Here is a 6,775-nt window from a genome sequence, read left to right on the forward strand (position 1 = left end):
TACCAAAATAATGTGATTGTTGAAATCCACCGTGAAAAGACTAAATAAATGGGTATCATCATATCATGGCAGTTTAGGTGCTCAGAATCAGACTACAATCAAAGCCCGCAGAAGCTATTGCCACTTTAAGTTGGGCTTTATTTAACTTCACTCAGCCCGGTAATACGCTTCAGCCCAAATAACGAATTCTGATTTGAATTAAATTTATGGAGCAGATTAATAAATAAGGAGCGAACAGTTTTAAGATTTATAATTCATCAGCCCATCACAGCTTCGGCCCAAATAACGAATTTTGATTTGAATGAAATTTATGGAGCAGATTAATAAATAAGGAGCGAACAGTTTTAAGATTTATAATTCATGTTAATTTGTAATGGACGGTTCGAATTTAACCTGAATTCGTCAAAAGTGTTTTGGGTGATCTGAACTCTATCAAGAGTGTGTTATCTGCTAGTTACACACATCAGTTGCAATAAGCTGCTTGCAACTCACTGTTACAAGTCTCGAACAAGTGGGCCCCACAGATTATAATATTTTCATAAGGCCCATATGGATGGATAGGTGAACCCACACATTAGCCACACATATTTCATTTCTTCATCTCTCAGAACCAATTAATTCAAACGATCAAACCAAAGCCGCTAACCACAAACCTGTTTGTCCAAAAATTTATGAGCTTTAACCTAATTAGAAAATTTATGAGCAAGTTTATTTTCGTCTCGCTTATAGTTTAGGAAATTAATAAATAATATAAAGGAGATATCAGATAGCAACTTAACACATGCCAAATATAAAGGAGACTTGCTTTTGGTTTGTAGTAGTCTATATTTTTGTGCTAAAACTCAAATTAACTAGGTGTGATATGAAGTTAGATTTGATTTTGGTTTGTATTAGACTTGCTGGGATATACTCACTAGTCACTAGGTGTGATCTGATTATGCTTGACCAACAATTAAGATATGATTATGCATCACCAACTAGTCACAGGTATATACTCTTTTCCTTTATTTTGTAATTTATTATTTCTACAATTGTACGTATGATGAATACTAACCAAGTTTTTAACTCTGCCTATGTCATATTGGACATAGCCGATCTCAAGCCCGGAAAAAAGAGGAGGGTTTATGTAAAAAACTTGAAAATATTGATTTCTCATATTCAATTACTCACAAATTTTTAGTTTTTAATTCACTTGTTCTTTTCAATTGTATGTTGATGAAATGCTTCATGCATAGAACCTTTTTAAGGTACAGACGTACAGTGAATAGCTTGTGCAAGTTTGTATCTGATCGGAATAACTCACTGGCATGGTTTAAGGCATTAGTGATAAAGTCAATTGTTTAAAAAATATTGCTTTGATTATGTATGATTTACTTATCCAAAATGTACTATACATTTTATTTGGTTCTTATTCGGTTCTGTAATATATGGTATGTACTAACTACTAAGGGCTTTTTATTTGATAATACAAGGCATTATGATTGGATTGATATATGGTATGTATGATTGGATTGATATTTGGTTTTGTAATATTTGGTTCTTATTCGGTTCTGATATATATGACTGGATTGATATATACTTTTATTCGGTTATGCAATTTCTTAAAAAATAGCAAGTCTGTTGCTTAAAATATATATGCACATACACTTCGCTTCGGTTTGAACCGAACAAACCGAACCAATCGAAATAAAACTTCGGTTCGATTCGGTTGAACGGTTAAAACGGTTCGGTTCGGTTAGGTTTCTGAAACCGAAATAAAACTATGGTTTGCTTAGTTCGGTTCGGTTCAACCGAACCGAACCGATGAACATCCCTATCCCCGTGGGTCCGAATTTTCCAGGTAACTTTAATTTTGAGTTTGAATCTGAACTCATCGATCAGAAATTCAATTACTCTGAATTAATTTGAAAATTTCCGTAAACTTTTTATGATATTCGTGTCAAGCGAAACAAACGGCCCGTATTCGAACTCAAATTTCACGTCGGAATCTGAACTCGGGTCCCTACCTTATTGTGAAAAGTGAAAATTAAATGAAAACAAAACCAAAAAATACATTGACCTCAATTTTTTTTTTTTTTTTTTCTGAATTAGTGACTTCTAGTAATTATATGATCATATCTTCCCTTCCTTTTTTGAGGTTTACTATTGACTTTAATGAGTTCAATTTGCATATTTGTACACATTTGTCAACTTAGTTCATTTTTTAAAACAATAGTTCTACCTAGCTTAATCATGTTGTCCAGCTTAGAAATTTGTTTAAGAAAATTACTCATCAACTTTATTGTCTTTTATAAACTATTTTTAGTGCACTGTAAAATTTAAGCTCGTCACTCTTTGCCCAACATGCTCTGAAAGAAATAAATCAAATAAGTTAATTTTCGCTAAATCTAGAACACTATTATTTTAAATGCATTTCCATCTATAAAATTACAAAAGTTGATCTTTTTTGCCACAGCAATAATATTAATAATTTTTTCCACAACCGATTTTGTATCATCTTCATTTATATAACAAATTTATAATTATAATTATAATATTATATTTTTCATTTATGTAACCATTAATTAAAAGTTGATATGATATTTTTAAACATACTATTCAATTATAATTAGTTCACAATTCACATCAGCTTTGGAGTGAGTATATAAGTAAATTGGAATTCACATCCCGGCCCTCAGGTTATCTTACTAAGGATAATTGAAACGGACGGTCCATGATCATTCTTTTAACTTGACACCAATCTCAAAGTACAAATAATACTGACCTTGTGATATTCTGAATAGGCACCGGCTGAGAGTAAATCTGGGCCGTCTGTTTCAATTTGTTTGAGCTAGGTACGTGGGAGGATACATAATCATAGTCACAAGATTAGCGAATAATTTATTTTTTTGGTGACGACGAACTGAACACTGAATTATTCAATTGATCGAACTTTGACCGAATTATTGGCAAATTTTACGAACTTTTTCCAGACTTTACAAATTATTCATAATTTTTTCTCGAACTTTTTTTTTTGGAACTGAGATCTTCAGTTCAAATAATTCCAAATTATACTCAAATTATACTCAAATTATACTCAAATTATACTCAAATCATAAACTTTTGACCTCGGCCGAACCGAACCCGAATAATTCATTTATCACTGTGTACGGAATTAGTAAAAATTTTTGTTTTTTTTAAGAGAGACCGTAGGCAGGATTCAGAATTAAAATGATATCTCTACACGGAAAGTGCAGCTAAAACGGAAAGAATGCAAGGGACTGCTTTGAGAGTCGTGCAGAATAAAATAGACGACTCAGATCTGATTCTATAGCGGTAGAGCGTGGACTCAACTCTCCAATATCGGAGATGACAGGCCTCAATTTATGGTTTGAGATTATATCTCATCACTTTAGGATTCGAACTAGGGATTATTTTGCTTTGAGATTCGTGCCAAGTTAAAAAGAATGGTTCAGATTCACTAATTTTAAAATATCCCTTGTGCAGTATTGGAGAGATGTGAATCCGTTCCGCGTGGCGCACATTCATCCCCCTCACTCATGACTTTCCCATTACTCTACCCCCATCCTCGCGCTATTTAATACCCCCTTCGCCCGCCGGTTCTCTCACCCTAAGCCAAGATTGCAAAACCCTTCTTCCCTTTCCCCAACCCCTCACACCTACATATAAAATTGACCCTTTTACTCTCTTCAATGATTAGACGATAAGAGAGCGGAAGGGAAGAAACTGATATTTTATTCTTATCAAAGGTCTGCTATAGTTTCCCCTACTATTTCTTTATTTATTTTTTCCTATGTAACTCTCTGAGCCTGGAAGAGCGAGTTATTTGTTTCCTATGGGACCATCTCTTCTCAGGGATTTTCTCTGAGATTTGATTTCTCCCCCGTCCAAATGTTGGATTGTGTCAAATGTACCATTTTAATTCTTCAAAATATTTACAAAATCATAGGGTCATTTTAGCAAGTTCCTTCAGTCTGTTGCATAGAACATCTCCAAATTTGCAGTCCAAATAAGTAAAACCTAACCTAAGTAGACATGTTATTTTATATTATTACTACTTAATCTAGATTTAAATTGGACCTTTACCTTTTGAACCTAAAGTTTGGTCGTCTCCAGTCCCCAACTCAATCCAAAGCTCCAAACTTTCCTTACCAGTGCTCCAAATTTTACCTTTTATTTACCTATACACATTTCAAAAGAATCTGTTGCTTGTATCATCTCGCAAACACTATTTGCGGATAGTCTCGCAAACACTATTCGCGGATAGCCTCGCAAACACTATTCGCGGATAGCCTCGCAAACACTATTCGCGGATAGCCTCGCAAACACTATTAGCGGATTGCCCCGCAAGTACTATTTGTGAATTGTCTCACAAATGCTTTTATTCAACTGTACATATTGTATGAATAGTCTGGAAGACGACTTCCCTACAGTAACTAATTAACAAATAAACATCAGCAAATGTAGTTGCTTCTATAAAGAGAAGTACAAACCAAATAGAGATCATCGCTCCGTTTATTGTTTGTTGATTAACTATTGAAAAGGCCAATAGTATCTATGAAGGTGTAAAATTTTCAGACCCGAGTCTATGTCATAGTCAACTGTTATCTTGTATATTAGCTCTGATTTTAATTGAATCATATCGTATAATGAATATTGTAATTGTAACCCTAATGAGCTGTAAATAGTCAATCAATTATTGTTAAAATGAGTAACACTGTTCTTTTTTTTGTGCAATTCTTTCAGAGGAAAAAACTGAAAACTGGAAGAGTTGCTTTAGGTTGCACTTCAATTTGGCATGAATGGTCTAGGAAAGGTAAGAATGCTGCTCAAATTGGTTATAATTTGAATTTAGCATGATTCCAGACCCTTATGTTTACCAAAGTTTACCCTCAAATTAACTAATTTGAAAAATGGTATTTGTGTGAATAACAATGCAGATTGCACCAAATATAAATTTAGACCAACCGTTCTGCTTTGAAACTCTCAAAGAACAATTAAAATAAGACCTGAATTAATCAAATAGGGCATTGTACAATTGACCACGTAGATCACATCAAACTTTAATATGAGATTAATTCTGCACTTTTAAGTTATTAAGTATTCAAAAGACTGTCAAAGTAACTCCCTAGTGGGTGTTCAGTGGGGGTAGATTAAGCCTCCTTAGAGCTCCTTAGCATCCTAAGGAGTCTTAAGCTTGTCGAACAAGTGCTCATTTACAAAGCTTAAAACCACTTTCTTAGTCCTCCTTTTGTCTATTTTTCTTAAGCTTTCCAAAGATCTTAAGCCTTGATTCTACATGGCTTAAACATTTTTTCTAGCTTAAGGTCTTCTTAAGAAAGTGACTCTTCAAGGGTTCTCTTTAGTGCAGCTTTAAATTGAATCTTGTGACCCTTACTGAACACCCTCATATATTATTCAAATATGAAAATATAGCCACTACTAATGAATATCCTAGAATAATTATCCTTAGTGTTAATAAATTTTTGAGTGTAGTGAACTACCAACTACATTTTGCATAGAAATATGGTTCATTTGTATAACAGTACTGTTTATCCATATATTTTTGGTAATCTTGGAAGGTTGTAATGCTGGTCCATTAGCATGTACCAAAAATGTAACTGAATTCTTCATTTATCTTTGGTAATCTAGGTCGGTAGGTTAGATGCTTGTTGGGCTGCCTTGAGAGTACTAGCCCTGGATGGGCAGCTCGATTGATTCCAGCCATGCTATCAGATTGAAGCTGGGAATATTCTGATGGCATTAAAGCCCTGGAAGTTTGTTGAAGTGGTATGAGATCACAAGCCATAGAGCCAGGTGGCGGTAAGAAAATCATGTTGTTATTACGCATAGTACAAGGAGAGTAAACGACTTCTGGGGTTTGAGTTGCTAGGTCAAATTGGGCCAGAGATCTACTATCATAATTTTGAAATCTTCATTGCCTGTCTTGAAGTGTAGCTTTGGGGATTGCTATTGCACTTCAATATGGCATGAGTGGTCTAGGAAAGGTAAGAATCCTGTTCAAAATTGGTCATATTTTTGGTTTCATTACATTTTCTTGATAATTTGTTTAAGATAATTTTTGTGCATGAGTGAACACATTTTTTTGTTTCTTTTTACCATAAAACTTGATTAATAGAAAAATATTCACCATACAAAAAGAACATTGTTCCCTTTATCTGTTTTACCAACTGACACAAATAAGTGATGCAATTTTCTCACTTTTTCTTTAGTGTTGGACATGACGGTTATTAGGTCTGCGATATTATATGGTGCAGAATGTTGGCCCACTGAAAGACAACAAGTTCAAAAGATAACTATATTAGAGATGCATATATTGCGATGGATCTGAAGTCATACAAGAATGAACCGAATCAGAAACGATGATATACGGCACTTATGATTTATAGTGTATGAATAATATAGTTAGTATTTATTACTACTAGTCTTGCTACTATTGTTGTTTTTGTTACTATCTATTTTGATTTTGTGATTTCGATTGAATATTATTTCTAGCCTAAGCTAATTTGTTTTAGACTAAAAGCTTGGTTGTTGTTGTTGTTGTTGGTTGTTGAGTGTTGTGTCTTAATGCAATACAACACATTTTTCACTTTATTAACAAAAGAAAGATGTGTATTTTATTCCCTTTTTACCCTTGAACATAAAATAGCAATGTGTATTGCAAATATAAACCCTCAAATTAACTAATTTGAAAAATGACCATTTGTGCGAATAACAATGCAAGATTGCACCAAAATATAAATTCAGACCTACG

At 33.7% G+C, this 6,775-nt stretch overlaps 1 long non-coding RNA gene across 3 annotated transcripts; it reads left to right on the forward strand.

The window, feature by feature from the left end:
- The first annotated feature begins 3,587 nt into the window (after nt 1-3,587).
- Nucleotides 3,588-6,560, forward strand: LOC144574486 (uncharacterized). 3 transcript variants are annotated; one of them, XR_013518232.1, is made up of 4 exons: nt 3,588-3,749; nt 4,747-4,816; nt 5,653-6,008; nt 6,234-6,560. It is a non-coding gene; the product is annotated as an uncharacterized LOC144574486 (long non-coding RNA). The 3 variants fall into 3 exon arrangements; XR_013518233.1 differs by lacking the exon at nt 3,588-3,749 and adding an exon at nt 3,796-3,910; XR_013518231.1 differs by lacking the exon at nt 3,588-3,749 and having other exon boundaries at nt 4,242-4,816.
- The last annotated feature ends 215 nt before the right edge of the window (nt 6,561-6,775 follow it).

This window comes from Carex rostrata, chromosome 23 (assembly GCF_964058835.1).
Source record: "Carex rostrata chromosome 23, lpCarRost1.2, whole genome shotgun sequence".
In the NCBI taxonomy this organism is placed as follows: Eukaryota; Viridiplantae; Streptophyta; class Magnoliopsida; order Poales; family Cyperaceae; genus Carex; species Carex rostrata.